Below are 16,908 nucleotides of genomic sequence, written 5' to 3' on the forward strand. Positions count from 1 at the left end.
AACCACGTGCTCAATCACCTTGCCCAAGAAAGGAAGATTTGAGACTGGGTGATAGTTGGCTATACTGGCCGGGTCTAAAGATGGTTTTTTAAGAAGCGGTTTAATGACCGCCTCTTTCAGCGGATCTGGGAATGTTCCCTCACAGAGGGAAGCATTCACCACCCCGCAGAGCCCATCGCCCAGCCCTTCCCGGCTTGCTTTTATTTGCCAGGATGGGCAAGGATCCAGGAGACAGGTGGTTGGTTTCACGCGTCCAAGCAGCCTGTCCACATCCTCGGGGGGTTAAGCACTTAATTCGTTCTGGAGGTCCGTTCTTAACCTGAAACTGTTCTTAATCTGAGGTACCACTTTGGCTAATGGGGCTTCCTGCTGCCACTGCTCTGCCGCTGCACGATTTCTGTTCTCGTCCTGAAGCAAAGTTCTTAACCCGAGGTACTACTTCCAAGTTAGCGGAGTCTGTAACCTGAAGTGTCTGTAACCTGAAACGTCTGTAACCTGAGGTACCACTTCTATTTGAAAACATAATAAAACATTATACATTAAAAATTCTCCCTATATAAGATTGGCTTCAGATGTCTGCTAAAGGTTATATAGTTACTCATCTCCTTGACATCTGATGGGAGGGCGTTCCACAGGGTGGGCACCACTACTGAGAAGACCCTTTGTCTGGTTCTCCATAGCTTCATTTCTCACAATGAGGGAACTTCCAGAAGGCCCTCAGAGCTGGGTCTCACTGTCCATGCACTCATTGCATGCACACATATGTACATACCGAACACATGTTCTCCAACATATGTATTATTTATATACACTAGCCAGCAAATTGGGATTGTTTGCACCTCCCTTACTTTTGTACATTTGGGTGCAAAAAATGGGTTTGTCACAACTTAAACATCTCTAAAATGCACACTGAGGGGCAGAAATAAGGGGAAAGTAAATGTACCTCTCTATCCACATGGAAAGATGGCATATGATAGGTGTACATAGCCCACCAGTCCCATGTTGTAGACAGCTAAATCTTTGAGAAGCTCTTGTTTTTACAGATGGGAATGGGGGGGGCAGGAGCTTTATGGAACCCCTGGTGGGCTGCCATACATGTCTAGTGGGTCCCTGTAACAGGTAAGAAACCTATGGACAGAATGAATAAAATGGTAAATTATTTTAATGATTGATTGGATAGATTTAGATCCCACCCTCCAAAATGGAGCACAGAGTAGCCTACAACAACAATTAAAAAATGCCACAATCATCATAAAACCATATTTAAAGCCAGGAAATGGGATGAAATACAATGAACAGATGCTATAGAACTGTCTGTAGAGGAGCTCTGCTTAATATGCGACTTCATTCTGCACCATGTATCTGCTGTCCACTTGCTTGAAAAATCAAAAGTTTCGTTCTAGAGTAATTAATTATGGTTGCTATATGTCCAGAATTTCCCTGACATGTTCAGGATTTAAGCGGTGGAAATAGCGTCCGGGGGATATTTCGGAAAATCTGCAAAATGTCTGTGATTCTGCCAACAGAACCAGGAAGTGCCTTTTGCAGGGCAATTTCCCAAAAAAGTTCAACAACTTTTATTTGTGTTTGGAATTTTACTCCTAGAAATATGGCAACCCTAAATTAATGTAAGAAGAAGAAGAGTTTGGATTTGAAATCCTGCCTTTCACTCCCTTTAAGGAGTCTCAAAGCGGCTAACATTCTCCTTTCCCTTCCTCCCCACAACAAACACTCTGTGAGGTGAGTGGGGCTGAGAGACTTCAGAGAAGTGTGACTAGCCCAAGGTCACCCAGCAGCCACATGCGGAGGAGCGGGGACGTGAACCCGGTTCCCCAGATTACAAGACTACTGCTCTTAACCATCACACCACACTGGCTCTGGTGTTAATGTAAGTAATTAACACCTCTGGTGTTAATGTAAGTAATTAACACCTCTGAATGGGGCACAGCACAGCCTGAATTTCATAGGTCAATCTAGGAGAAGCTGATAGGTGGGTGACTTTTTTGGGAGGTAAGCTGCTTTCTTAAATGGCTTCCAGTTATAAACCTATGAAGTGTCTCTTTCATTGCCACAAACACCCTAGAGTCCTCTTCATCTGTGACTGTTCCTCAGCCATTTCATCAACTCCCCTTTAATCACCAATGGTGGCTTGATGACTGCATTTTGGCCTGCTTGCTTAGCCAACACAGAATGGCTTCTTTGATTCTTGTAAGACCCTGATCAGTCTGTTTTTGTTTGGCCGATCAGGAAGTCAGGCATGTTTCTAACACAGCTTGTAATTATTCTCTCCAAACTCTCAGAGCATCTCCTGGTGTTGTGGGTTTCCTTGAGGTATCTGGCCTCCTGCTACTGCAGACAGAATGCTGACTCAACAAGACATTCCTTATATCCCGTTTTCCATACACTGGGCAGCTTTGAACTCCTTCCTTATTTGGTTGGTTTCTTGTATCAACCATGGGGAACCTTCTGACTCCCAAATTTCATCACCCCCAGTCAGCATGGCCAGTGGTTGTCAATGATGGAAGTCCAACAAAATCTGAAGAGTCGCAGATTTCCTATCCTTTCTTTGTAGTCTGATCCTAATCAGGTTGAGAAATAAATCCCAGTGAAATCATGGGATTAATTTATAGATAGGTAAGCTTTCTTTGGACCAAAGTCTACTGTAATACCCTTGCCTTACTATAGTTGGGGAGATAAATGGGGAGATGTTCCTTTGGGTGGAATCATTTTTTCTTCTGGATGTTAGTTTCACTGCAGACCCTTGTTGTGTCCTTGTCTTATCAGCTGTTCCTACTGCACAGGAATGCTCTTACAGCAGGTTTTCTTGCCATGTAGATATGCATGCCCTCCATTTGTCCTTTCCTGTATCTATTCTAATACAAAAAACAAACAAACACCAAAAACCAACCCTAAACTAAAGTAAAAAGAGGGCCAGATGGGCCTTGGAGGAAGAGATCTGGAGCTACCCCAGATATACAGGTGCTTGCTAAGCGATTTCCCTCTAAGCTCTCCTGAAGGGGTTGTGTTAATTCAATAAGTGCAAATTATAAAATACCTGGAAGGGGGGGGGTCCACTGGAGGATAAAGGAATCTGAAGCAACCCAAAGACAAACAGTCACTCTTGATAAATACCAGGTGGAATGTAATTGATTGCAATGCTGAAGCATTACATAGCCATTAGCCACGAGGGTCTCTCACTAATTCGGCCTCGCGTCTAGCCAAAAATAAAACCAGATCTTTCTTAATAAGATCAATCAAGGCTGTTTAAAGATAATTAAGTCATTTTTCAACTATTGCTTTGTGAAATGGCTTATTCCATACATGACCTGGATTGTAAAAGCAGTGGCTGGAGACAGATGCTCCCTCTTCACTGCAACCCCCCCCCCCATGTAGAAAAACAGAAAAACAAAGAGCAGCCTGGCTCTTTTGCTGGTCCAGTAAGGGATCTGCTTACCAGTTCTGAGTTGGTTGGGTATGAAGGCTGCCCGAACTGTGGCTCTCTGGATACCTTTGGGAGAACTGCTATCTCAGTGATTCAATTTAAAATAAGAAGTGTCCATTTTCCAAGTACTGTATTTTTCCATGTATAAGACTAGGGTTTTTTCTTTAAAAATTAGCTTTAAAATTTGCCCTCGTCTTATACATTGGTAGTACAGAGGAGGATTGGGCAATTGGTTGCAGCTGCAAGCAGGAGATTTTCTGCTGCGACAGGGCAGATGATTGGTGGCTTTGTGAAGGGCTAGTTACAGATAGGTAGCTGTGTTGGTCTGCCATAGTCAAAACAAAATAAAAAAAATTCCTTCCAGTAGCACCTTAAAGACCAACTAAGTTAGTTCTTGGTATGAGCTTTCATGTGCATGCACACTTCTTCAGATACACTGAAACAGAAGTCACCAGACCCTTCTATATAGTGAGAAGGTGGGGAGGGGTATTACTCAGAAGGGTGGTGGGATTGGGTGATTGGCAGATAGCTGTGATGAGCCTGTTGACGACTCTTAACGACTGCAATAGGTCTTACAGGAAAAAGCAAGGGGTGAGAAGGTGAAAAATGGCTTTGTCATGTATAATGAGATAAGAATCCAATGTCTTTGTTCAGACCAGGTCTCTCCATGGTTTTAAGTTTGGTAATAAGTTGCAATTCAGCAGCTTCTCTTTCCAGTCTATTTCTGAAATTCCTGGTGACTTCTGTTTCAGTGTATCTGAAGAAGTGTGCATGCACACGAAAGCTCATACCAAGAACTAACTTAGTTGGTCTTTAAGGTGCTACTGGAAGGAATTTTTTTATTTTGTTTTTTGAAGGGCTGTTTGTGATTGGCTACCTCTGTGGCAGTAGCGTGGTTGATTGGTGGCAATAGTTAGTGGCTGGTGAGCAATTTCCAGCAATTCCACCCCCAAAGAAGCTCAGCCACTGTTGGCATACCACTACCCCCCTCAAAAACTGTGGGCAATTCACTCCAAAGAAAGCTCAACAACTCTGCCGACAGTGGGACAGATGGGAGGCAGATCTAGCGACGCATGTGGGCGAGCAATTATCAGCCATTCCCCCCTAAGAAGAGCTTAGCAACCCTGGCCAATCCTCCACAAAAAAAGCTCAACAACTCTGTGCCATCTGCCCCCATTTTCTGAAATTGGAGTCCCCCAAAATAGGGGTTGTCCTATACATGGGGGCGCCCTATAGACCGAAAACTACGGTAGTTACAACATCATAAACAGATAGAGATTGGCGACATTTATGCACTGATAGCTAAAAATACCTCTGTGCACGAACAGAACACATTATCTATTATTATTACACCACATGTTTCAGGTAGGGTTGTAAGAAGAAAAATATAAAAATGACCTGGCTCATTCTGGTACATATCATCATCATCATTAATCAACTTTCACATAATGTGTCAAGGAAAGGCAATTTACATGTTAGCAGCAACTTGCATCACCCCTGACTATTGACCATGCTGCATGGGGAAGATGGGAGTTTGAGTCTGACAACATCTGGAGGGTTACAGGTTCCCAATCTCTAATTTGCAACAAACAGCATCATGCGTTAATAGATTAATTGTGTCACCTAGGCTGCAACACAATGTGCCACATACCTGTGTTTACATAAGGCTTGATGGCATCTGCATCTGGTTGATGCAAAATGGACTTTGGTCAACTGCTGTCACTGGGCTACACTGCATATCACTTTCTCCTTCCCTTTTTCATTTGATTTTTCGGCACATGCTGATTGTCAGCTTAGTGTGCGAAATGAGCATTATCGGAAAGAACTAGGTTTGAGATTGGATATGAGCCTATAATTTTACAGAAGAAATATTCGGGAAAATAAACTTTATGGGAGGCAGGAAACCCTCTTCCCCAGACAACACAGTGCAGTGAGGATTGAACTTCTTCTTCTTCTTCTTCTTCTTCTTCTTCTTCTTCTTCTTCTTCTTCCCTGCTTCCAGCACATATAAAAACATCCTAAAAAGTCAAACATTAAAAACTTCCCTAAACAGGGCTGCCTTCAGAATTCTTCTAAATGTTTTGTAGTTCTTTATCTTTTATCTGATGGGAGGGCATTCCACAGGGAGGACACAACTGCTGAGAAGTCCCTCTACTTGGTTCCTGTAATTTCACTTCTTGCAGTGAGGGAACCACCAGAAGGCCCTCGGAGCTGGACCTCAGGGTCCTGGCTGAACAATGGAGGTGGAGATGTTCCTTCAGGTATACTGGGCTGAGTGGGTATGGGATGCTCACTGACGATTGAGGGGACAGGGCACTGGGGTGGCATAATGGAACAGAATACAGTGGTACCTCGGTTTAAGAACAGCCCTGTTTACAAACTATTTGGTTTAAGAACTCCGCAAAACCGGAAGTAGTATTCTGGTTAGTGAACTTTTCCTCAGTCTACAAATGGAAGCCGAACGGTGGAAGGGCATCGGCAGTGGGAGGCCTCATTAGGGAAAGCGCACCTTGGTTTAAGGATGGCTTTGGTTAAAGAATGGACTTCTGGAATGGATTAATTTCATAAACCAAGGTACCACTGTATCCTGAAAGCAAGCATGCCTGTAGGCTTGCTATCATTTGTTGCTGTACCTCCTAGGGATCTTTCTTCCCCCCTTACATAAAAGGCACAGACATTTGAGGCCTTCATCCTAGAGAAAGTGCCCCAAGCCCTTTGATCCTTGAACCCGCTGCTAGAACAGGGGGTTAAGGAAGGAGAACAGCTAGTTCTGCCACTTGGGTTGCAGATCAGCTGGTCAAGAAAAAAAATATCACTCCTCAGGCATCAACAGACTCCTCAGTCTGTTTCTGATGTCCACCTTCTGGGGTGTCAAAGCAATTACAGTTAATGTGGGATTTGACACCCAGTGGATGATCTTCTAACTGCTTTCCCCTGGGTGAGATGTGTGTTTTTCCTGTTTGCACCGTTTCCACAGTCCTGTTGCCATTTCCAGTGGGTGCAGCTCTCTGAAATCCTTCTTACCATTTATTGCTATTATCCATCAATACGGCAGAGCACAGTTCTACTGATTTTAATATAATTGAAGCAGATTAATTTTAATAACTAAAATGCGAACATAACCATTAGATGAAATAGGAATAAAATTGCTGCCATTGCAAGATAGATTACGGCTTCTTCTTTTTTTAATAAATTTTAAAACAGCTGATTCTGAATTCCTACCTTTGTTAAAAAATAAAAAGTAAAAAGGGCAAGAGGAGGCAGACTTGCTGTTTCAATTACCCTAAAAGTGGGTTTTATGCAGAACTCAACGAAGTAGTATAAAGATAAAAAATGCAGCACAAAGGCAGGGAGAAACATTCAACACATTCGTTTTCTGATCACACCCCCTCCCTCCACCCTGGTTTTGTATGGAGGGAAACAATCTGAGCTTTAAATTCCCAAATCAAAAGGTGGAAATGTGGTAGTGCTGCTCCACGAACTCTTGTGGAAGTGTTAGTGAAAGTCTTCTAACAGCACCACACTCTGTTACGAGGTGCATTAAAGCAGAGATTGGGGACCTGTGACTCCCAGATGTTATTAGACTCCAACTCCAACCATCACTCATCACTGACCATGGTTGCTGGGCTGATGGGAGTTCAACAACACCTGGAGGGTTATGGGTTCCCCATCTCCGCCTTATAGTATGAGGAACACAATGAATTATAAAGTAGTGGCAGTACAGTGGTACCTCGGGTTACAGATGCTTCAGGTTACATACGCTTCAGGTTACAGACTCCACCAACCCAGAAATAGTACCTCGGGTTAAGAACTTTGCTTCAGGATGAGAACAGAAATCGTGCAGCGGCGGCATGGCAGCAGCAGGAGGCCCCATTAGCTAAAGCGGTGCTTCAGGTTAAGAACAGTTTCAGGTTAAGAACAGACCTCCAGAACGAATTAAGTTCTTAACCTGAGGTACCACTGTAGTAGGGAAGAATTGTGGACTGCCACTTTAGATTTCACACACTGACCTGTAGAGGTACCGAAGGAAACTGACTGATTGTGTGTGACATATTTATTGGTAAAACCTATTTGGTGTTTCACAACTTTCTGACTAGTTGCAGGACCTTAGCCAGACCTAGCAGAGTACACGCAGAATCCACGGAAGCAATTGGCAACTTGGCTGCAGACAGGAAAGACGAAGCAGGAACCAGGAACTTGTAGTTAGGTGTTTATTATATACAGTGGACTATTTACAGGTAAAGAACACGGATCCTTTGCTAGCTCTCTCTGACACGACTCACAACTCCTACACAGAACTCTGAACCTCTGAACTCTGAACTAACACATTCTAGTTAGTAGGCCATTAATTATCACTCCCTTGAGAGAGCCTGACCAATCAGGGAACTGTCTCCATGTCTCTGTTATCACCAGGCAGACTTACTCCTTCAAATTGCCTTCTGGCTGTCTGCCAAACCTTAATTGACTCTGTGTGAGTAGCTGCACGTACACAGTTTCCCAACAATATTCACATACCTTTTAGTCCTTTCCTCCTTCTTCTTCCTTGGTACGGGCCATACGGGAAATGAAGGTTGGCAACAGCAACGCTGCCATGTGGGAATCCCTTGCAGACGGCCGCAGTGCCTGAAGACAACCAGCCAGTTCGTATATCCACAGCAGTGACTAGAGTGGGAATGACCACTGGGAGGAGTGCAGAAAGAAAAACATCAACAACCATGGTGCACCTGCAGCAGCACGACTAGACACTGTCATCTGCCCCAGCTGCAACAAAACATGTCTCCTGTATCAGTCTCTACAGCCACAGCAGGCACCGCAACTCTCCAATGGTTGAACTCCATCTCCAAAGGTGCACTCTTCCATTGTCTCATGAGACAGACCAGTGTCAGCAGTATGCAGAAGGTCCCAGGATCTCCTGGTAGGGCTGAAGCTGGGAGTGGGAACCCAGCCTAAGAGAACCCTAGAAAACTGATGCCAGTCAATGCAAGCTACAGTGTGCTGGATGGATCAATGTACTCAGGCTATGCTCCTGTCTTTGCTATCCAGCCCGTATCCTTGTATATTTCATTTAGAGGGGGAAGGGATTGCCTTCAAGGTACCCAGTTTATATTGTGTCAGTCCACAAGTTCCTGGAAGGGTGTTCATACCTGTTGCTCCCACTGTTAGCAGGAGTTTAATAAGAACACACACACACACACACACACACACACACACACACACACACACACTACAGATTCACACTTTCCATTAGCCATGAAATCTTTAAGGACAACATCTGAGCCAACTGGTAAAACAGCCAAAGCTTGTCATCTCGTCTCCGGATAGTTGGACAGCTTCTGCAAATTGCCCAGATGCTGCCTAATTCTGCCGCTAAATCAGATTCTTCCTTTAGGCATGGAGATTTGTGACAAAGCTACTGCAGGTGCTACAGGAAACGTCTCTGTCTTGGAGACGCTGACCCTCCATTTGATGGCATCATGAGGTCCAGGCTATTCACATATTCTATTGCTTTCATAAATTGAGGACTAAGCACTTTTATTATTCCTGTCACTGTTGCTATTTCCTTGGACCTTTTGGGTAATTGATTTCTTTTTCCATTTACTGGGCTGAACATGTGCACAGCCCAAATATATTTCTCTTTAGGCTCAAGCTGCATCTCTCTTTTTAAAGTCTGAGTATATTGGCATGCCTATAGTGTGTGTGTATCTATATATCTATAACTATATCTATATCTATCTATATCTATCAGCTAATGGAAGAAAATATGAGAATTGAATAGAGTGAGTGAGACATCTCTGATCCTGATGTTCCATGTTCCATTTTGCAATGTTTTGAGAATTCTGGATGAACTTGAGTTTGAATTCACTAGGGTTGCAGTCTTATGCTAACCCTGAATCTATGCCATCACCTCAAGGACAAAGAAAGGCTACTAGCCATAATGACTATGTCCTACCTTAGGCAAAATGGTATAGGACCCCTGGATGGTTAAGTCCCGTCAAAGGTGACTATGGTATTGCGATGCTCATCTCGCTTTCAGGCCAAGGGAGCCAACGTTTGTCCACAGACAGCTTTCCGGGTCATGTGGCCAGAATGACTAAACCACTTCTGGTGCAATGGAACACTGTGACGGAAACCAGAGCGTACAGAAATGCTGTTTACCTTCCCACCACATTGGTACCTATTTATCTACTCGCACTGGTGTGCTTTTGAACTGCTAGGTTGGCAGGAGCTAGGACAGAGCAATGGGAGCTCACTCCGTTGTGGGGATTCAAACCACTGACCTTCTGATCAGCAAGCCCAAGAGGCTCAGTGGTTTAGACCACAGCGCCACCTACATCCCTATGTCCTACCACCATTGACAGAGGCATTATGCCTCTGAATACCAGTTGTTGGGAATCACTGGTGGACAGAGCACTGTTGCATGTAAGTCCAGCTTGCTGGCATCCCACAGGCACCCGATCATCCACTGTGAGAACAATCAGTTTTGACAGATTTACATAAGAATGTAAGATGAGCCTGCTGGAACAAGCCAGTGCCCCATCTAGTTCAACATCCAGTGGAAATAAAGACACATGACACAATTATTAAGGTTAATGGGTTAAATAAGGCCACAACATTATTGGTTACAGGTAATGAGCGGTATTGGCTAAGGCATTGGTCCTAACTGAAAAAATCCAACTTCAGCCAGTCTGCTTGAAGTCCGGGAAGGGTTAACCACAAGTAGGGGGAGTCCTGCTGATGCACATCAACTAGGAACTCCCCCGGGGTCACCGCTCGAGGGCGTGCCTTAGGCCCTCACCTCCCCAGGCTTCGGACAGGGCCATGCCCCCCAGAATCCTTTATCGGACTACCCTTCAATATGCGGGGCAGGTGATGGCGCTTCCTCCCTTATTCCATCTATAGAACGATACCAATGCCTAACAGCCAATACCAAGAAAGTTGTGACGATTTGCTATGAGGTAGGCGAAAACCAAGTGGCTGGTGCCAATTTGCCAAGTGGAAAAGTTCCTACCAGGCCCCTCAACGGTGACCAACCAAGGTCCATAGCAAGGTCAAGCAACGAAAACCTATAGGGTGGGAGGGTGGGAAACAGGAACAGCTGGTAGGTGGCAAAATAGGGAGATCCCCAGGCACGCCTGCCTTAAATAGGGCAGGACACACCCCCAGAGCCAGCTGATTGGCTGGCCAGGAGGTGATGCGGCTGGGGATTCCCCCAATCATGCAGGGGCTGGGCTCCAGCCGTCGCACACGTTGTGGGACCGTGAAGCCTGTAACCACACCTCCTCTGTAGGGCGAAAGTGGCTTTATCCCAGTGACCGACCAGATGCCTGTGGGAAGCTTGCAAACTCACCCTGAGCACAACAGCACTCTCCCCACTTTCGATTCCTAGCAACTTATTGTCTCTAATCGTGGAGGTAGAACATAGCCATCTTGTCTAGTAGACATAGGTAGGCTTGTCCTCCATGATTTTATCGAATCCTCTTTTAAAGCAATCCAAGTTGGTGGCCATCACTGCTTCCTGGGAGAGCGAGTCCCATAGCTTAACTCTGTGCTCTGTGAATATTTTCCAAACCTTTGTCCAGTGCCCAAAGCTTGGGTAGTGCCACCCAAGTGGGGAGTAGGCATGAGGTTCTCCCAGCTTCCTGCTTGAGTTAGATGCTCTTAGCTAGTAATTAATTTACCATGCAGTTGTTTGTTATCAATAATACAGCTGAGATCTCTTTAACCCCAAGATTTATCTCACTTCTCCATTGGGGAAACTGAGATTGTGTATAGTTCCACTCTAATTGCCCCTTCCAGAAGAAACATCCCTTCCAATATGTACCAATCCATACTGATGGCTCAAGTAAATGACTGAGTTTTGCCAGAATCCAGAAGATAACAAGGATCCCTAAAGGCATCCTATTACGTTTGACCTTTTATGTTTCAAAAAATGTAAACAATAATGTGCAGTATGAGTACAGTCATACCTCAGGTTGAATATGCTTCATGTTGAGCGTGTTCGAGTTGCGCTTCGGGGCAACCTGGAAGTAATGGAGTGCGTTACTTCTGGGTTTCGCCGCTTGCGCATGCGCAGATGCTCAAAATGATGTCACGCGCATGTGCAGAAGCAGTGGAAAGCAACATGCACGTGCGCAGACGTGCCGTCGCTAGTTACGTTTGCTTCTGGAAGTGAACTGGGCTCCGGAACGGGATCCTGTTCGCATCCCGAGGTACCACTGTATAAGAATCCAGCTGCAAGTGACCGTGGTTGATGCTTGCCAATACATCTAAAGACCACGTTTTTCTCTAATTGCTGGAGAATTCTTCCTTTTCTTCACATTCCCTGCATGCTATATAGGAAAAAGTCACAGATCCAGTTCAATATAATCCCCATTATTAGCAATGCTATCAGGCTACTTTATCTAAAATCCAATTAATTATTCTAGCCTCTCTTTTACTCAACCTTGTGGGAACATCTACTACTTGATAAAGATTAATAACCCTAAGAAAAGTACCGTAATTCAGCTTTTCCAGTTAATATGTGAAGCTCCCAGAATTACTAATGACATTCCGGCACCTGATATCCTACCAGGAAGCTTAATAATAATTTTAAAAAGTCTTTTGACCTGCTCAAGCACTTTTTATACTATTTCTATTATTTATGATAATTTTTTTAAGATGCCGGCTGCAAATAAATGTTGGTATTGATTCCCTTTGTTTTTTAAAAGACGGCAAATGGAAATAATTGAAATAGTCATTTGCATCTAAGTCCGGTGAGCTCTTCTCGAAAGTATGTGCCTGAAATTTCTGAACACTGATGTCACTATTAATTATTTAGGCTACGTCGCCATCAACTCCTCTTGTAGGATTCCTTTGGCTCATTACAGACATAGCATTCCACCAAATCAGGGTCAGGAAGTCAAGAGAATGCTTAAGACTTGCACAATGCTTCCATTTCCCCCTTCCTTTCCCTTTCAGAACTACCCATAGTATGACATTGTGCCTGGACTGATTTGCAAGCCAGTTTCTAACCCTGATTTTATACTCTCATCTCGCCATGGTCAGGGCTTGGGATGAACGAGTTTGGTATAAAAAGACTACTGAATTAGTTCAGAAATCTCTGAAGCACCCCAGAAAACAGTTCCCATAATGGCCAGGTGAACGGAACGGGAATTAAATTGCTTTGGGGTAGAACTTTGAATCCAACATAGTCATTGTGTGAGTGCAACAACTTCTACTTGTGCAAAAACTTCCACTATTTGTACTTGTGGGATGGGGGAGGTTACTGTTTTTTTGTTTGGGTTTAATTATTTACTTGTGTTTTATCTTGTATTTTATTCTGTGAAACACCCTGGGATATCTTTATGAAGGGCGGCATAATCATCATCATCATCATCATCATCATCGGGGGCCCAATGCAATATCCTGTCATCTCACACGCAATGTCACAAGGAGGCAGGGGAGAGAACTGAGTGCCCTCTGAACATTGGGAAGGGGGCTGGCCCCCACAGTGCTTTGGTCCCCAGGAGGTGGGGCCTATGATGTTTAATAAGCGTATTTGGCAGTAAATCTTATTTAGATTGCTTTCCTATGCACACTAACTTCAGAGTAAGTTTGGATAGAATTACACTGTTACTGTTAATTACACAGGATGGGCTAGTAAGTACATTAGGTAAAGGTAAAGGTACCCCTGCCCGTACGGGCCAGTCTTGACAGACTCTGGGGTTGTGCGCCCATCTCACTCAAGAGGCCGAGGGCCAGCGCTGTCCGGAGACACTTCCGGGTCACGTGGCCAGCGTGACAAAGCTGCATCTGGCGAGCCAGAGCCGCACACGGAAACGCCGTTTACCTTCCCGCTGGTAAGCGGTCCCTATTTATCTACTTGCACCCGGAGGTGCTTTCGAACTGCTAGGTTGGCAGGCGCTGGGACCGAGCAGCGGGAGCGCACCCCGCCGCAGGGATTCGAACCGCTGACCTTTCGATCAGCAAGTCCTAGGCGCTGAGGCTTTAACCCACAGCGCCACCTGCGTCCCTAGTAAGTACATTAACCACACTTTAAGGAGCACAAGTACAAAGTAACAGCACAATCCTATACACATCTACTCAGAAGTAAGTTCCACTGAGTTAAAAGGTAGGTTTATATAAGGATTATAGGATCTCCACTCAAACCTACTTTTAAAGCTCTACATGAATGTACGCGAGCAGGAGAGAATCCTGGATAATATCTGTACATGTCTCCTTTTCACTCCTCTTGTTAAATTAGTATTATTAGTCCTGTCACATTTGTCCTTTTGAGATCTGCGGAGGAGACTTGCCTCCCCATTCTGCTGGAATTACAACATAATCAACCACAGAAAGTCTGAGGTCTTGGAACAAGCCTGCCTTTCCTGACAACACTTTATATCTCATCACAACGAGGTGCACAGATGGCAAAGCGTTTTAGAGGGCAAAAGACTATAGATCTTTTGGGGTGTCAGTGACATAATGAAGGCAACACCTGTGGTTAAATAAGATAGATAACAGATTAGAGGATCTCTCCCCTTGGCATTGAGTTAGTGCTTAACAGTCCTGCAAAGCCAGAGTTGTTTATTAATATGAACTTCCTGGCTGGAAACCTTGTGAAGCTGGTGAGAGTCAGCAAAACTTTGCAGGACTGAGATGCTGAGAATTACCCCAGGCGGTAACAAGGAAGTCTTGTATAGCAGCAATGATGCCCCCAAGCAATTTGTTGCTCGAAGCAGAACATCCAAATGGTGCCCCATCAAAGTGATAAAAATCTAAAAATAAATGAAAGAATAGGCAGCATACTGTCTTTTAATGGCACCCTGAAATCCTTCACCTACACCTAATGTTAGGCACAAGACAGGAGGAAGTTAAGAAGCTGTGCTGCCTGGGACTCATGGAAGGTGGAGTCCAAAACATTTGGAGGGCATCACATTATACCTGCCAACATTTCTCTGATGAAAATAAAAAGTAAAGGTACCCCTGACTGTTAGGTCCAGTTGTGGACGACTCTGGGGTTGCGGCGCTCATCTCGCTCTATAGGCCAAGGGAGCCGGTGTTTGTCCACAGACAGCTTCCGGGTCATGTGGCCAGCATGACTAAGCTGCTTCTGGTGAACCAGAGCAGTGCATGGTAGCACCATTTACCTTCTCACCAGAGCAGTACCTATTTATCTACTTTCATTTTGACGTGCTTTTCGAACTGCTAGGTTGGCAGGAGCAGGGACTGAACAATGGGAGCTCACCCCGTCGTGGGGATTCGAACCACCGACCTTCTGATCAGCAAGCCCTAGGCTCTGTGGTTTAGACCACAGCGCCGCCCGCGTGAAAATAGGGATGTCCTAGTCAATCATCATCATTATTTTATTATTTATACCCCACTCATCTGACTAGGTTGCCCCAGTCACTCTGGGCAGCTTCCAACATCTATAAAAACATAATAAAACATTGTAAACCTTCTCTATGCAGGGCTGCCTCCAGATGTCTTCTAAAGGTTGCCTAGTTACGTATCTCCTTAAGGGTCATATAACTCTATACCCTCCAACATTTCTCCAATGAAAATAGGGACACCCTAAGGAAAAGCGGGACATTCTGGGATCAAATCAGAAACCAGGACAGCTTCTGTAAGTCCGGCACTGCCCCTGGAAAATAGGGACACTTGGAGGGTATGCCAGACTGGTGAAGGCTGATCTAATGTAATAGGCTGTTTTTTCTTTGTCTGTTTATACAGCTGGGATTTTGGGCTGTGCACAGATGATAATGAACAATGTGTTTGTGTGCAGTCTCACCCAACTACTGGGTGCCACAGTAGGTTCAATCAGAGTTCCTGTTCCCTTTATTGGAAACCCTATATAGTCTGTCTCCTTTAGAGTAACACCAATCATGCATTGGTCAATGAGTGTGCCTAGCATGCACAGTGTTAATGAAGAAGCGATGCTTCCCTTGCATGTTCTCACTTGCCCATTTGTGCATTGAAACTGAATACCAGGAGAAGGTTATTGTTTATATTTTTATGGTACAGATTCCCACTCTTCCATTGTACATTTATTAGGGGTGCACACTGCCCAAAAGTTTCAGTTCAGAAGTATATTTGGGGCTGGGTAAAATGGATGAATTCAGTCTCAAGCACACTGTAGGCTATCTAATTCAGTTTGGATCCAAATCCTGATTTGGAAAAATGAAGCTTTGTCTGCACCCTCTCCCCTGATTCATTATTAGAGGAAAAAACAACATCAGCCATAGCTCCCTACTTAACAGAATTGGATGAAATTTGCAGGCACAGTAGCCTCTTCTGGGTGGACACAGCACACCAGATTACAGGCAAATAACTCTAAGGGGGTTTATTCTGGACACCTTTAATTTTATTTTTTAAAGGAATCATGTAAATTTTAAACTGTCAACTTTCAGAAGACTATCTACAGAGATTTTCCTACAAGGGCAATCCTTACAGATTTATGGCAGTTGAAAAGGATTCATTTAACCACCCCTATAGTTTTGTGGGAAATTTGTTAAGAAACAGCATGTATTTTGAAATTGTGAAAGCAAGCCTGCCCTTAACATTTGTCAACTTTTTTGCCTGGGGTGGAGCCCCCTCCCCCCAAAAAACTGCCTGAAGCACATTGGCTGTTCTGGTGCTTTCCATCACAACCCCTTACAAGAAAACTTTGCTGAGGGTTTTGCGGGTGTAAATGTAGCTAGCAGGTTTTTTTTGTTTTTGTTTTAAAGCATACAACTCTCAGGCCCTTTATGAGTTTACTGATTCCCCCCCCCCCCTTCTTTGGAGGAGAAAAATACCATATTGGCCTTGTCAAACCTAGAGTGCAGATGGATGACTAATCATCTCAAGAGCTATGGCAGTAACATCGCGAAGGCTGTCTTCTCCACAGTGGCAGCTCCACAGATTCCTTATTTATTTAGTAGCCAGAAGCTTTTGAGTTTGATCAGAGAGCACACAATGCACAATATTGTCTGTTCTATACACTTGCTTGGTCTCCTGTCAAAGATGTGCTCCTCTTATTGAGCTAGTCAGTACCTGAATCATACTTCTTGTTGCTGGAACTTTGCCTCTAGGTATGTTTTGTTACCTGTGAGACCAGAGGAAACTTTGTTAAGCCCATAACTTTTGAATTGCTCAAGCTGCCAGCTGCCCAGTTGTCATACTATTTATTGTAACCTACTTTCCTGCTTTCTGGTACATGATGGCACTCCTGGTACTTCATACAGTATCTGCTGCTTGAAAACAAGTCCCCTTGATGTGTGAAACTTGCAGGACTCTGTTGATTCTGGTGGGTTTAAGCATACTTAATTCTGTATTGCATTGTGACCATTGATAGTGACTTCAGCAGCTACCATTTTCCATTACAGTATCTGGAATTCTTGGACAATAATAAGCTTGATAGATGAAAACTGCTTATGGAATCTCATCTAGATCAGGGATGGGTGACCTCCAGATGTTACTCACTACAAGTCTCATCATCCCCAACC

Source organism: Podarcis cretensis, assembly GCF_951804945.1.
Source record: "Podarcis cretensis genome assembly, chromosome: 2".
NCBI classification, from domain to species: domain Eukaryota; kingdom Metazoa; phylum Chordata; class Lepidosauria; order Squamata; family Lacertidae; genus Podarcis; species Podarcis cretensis.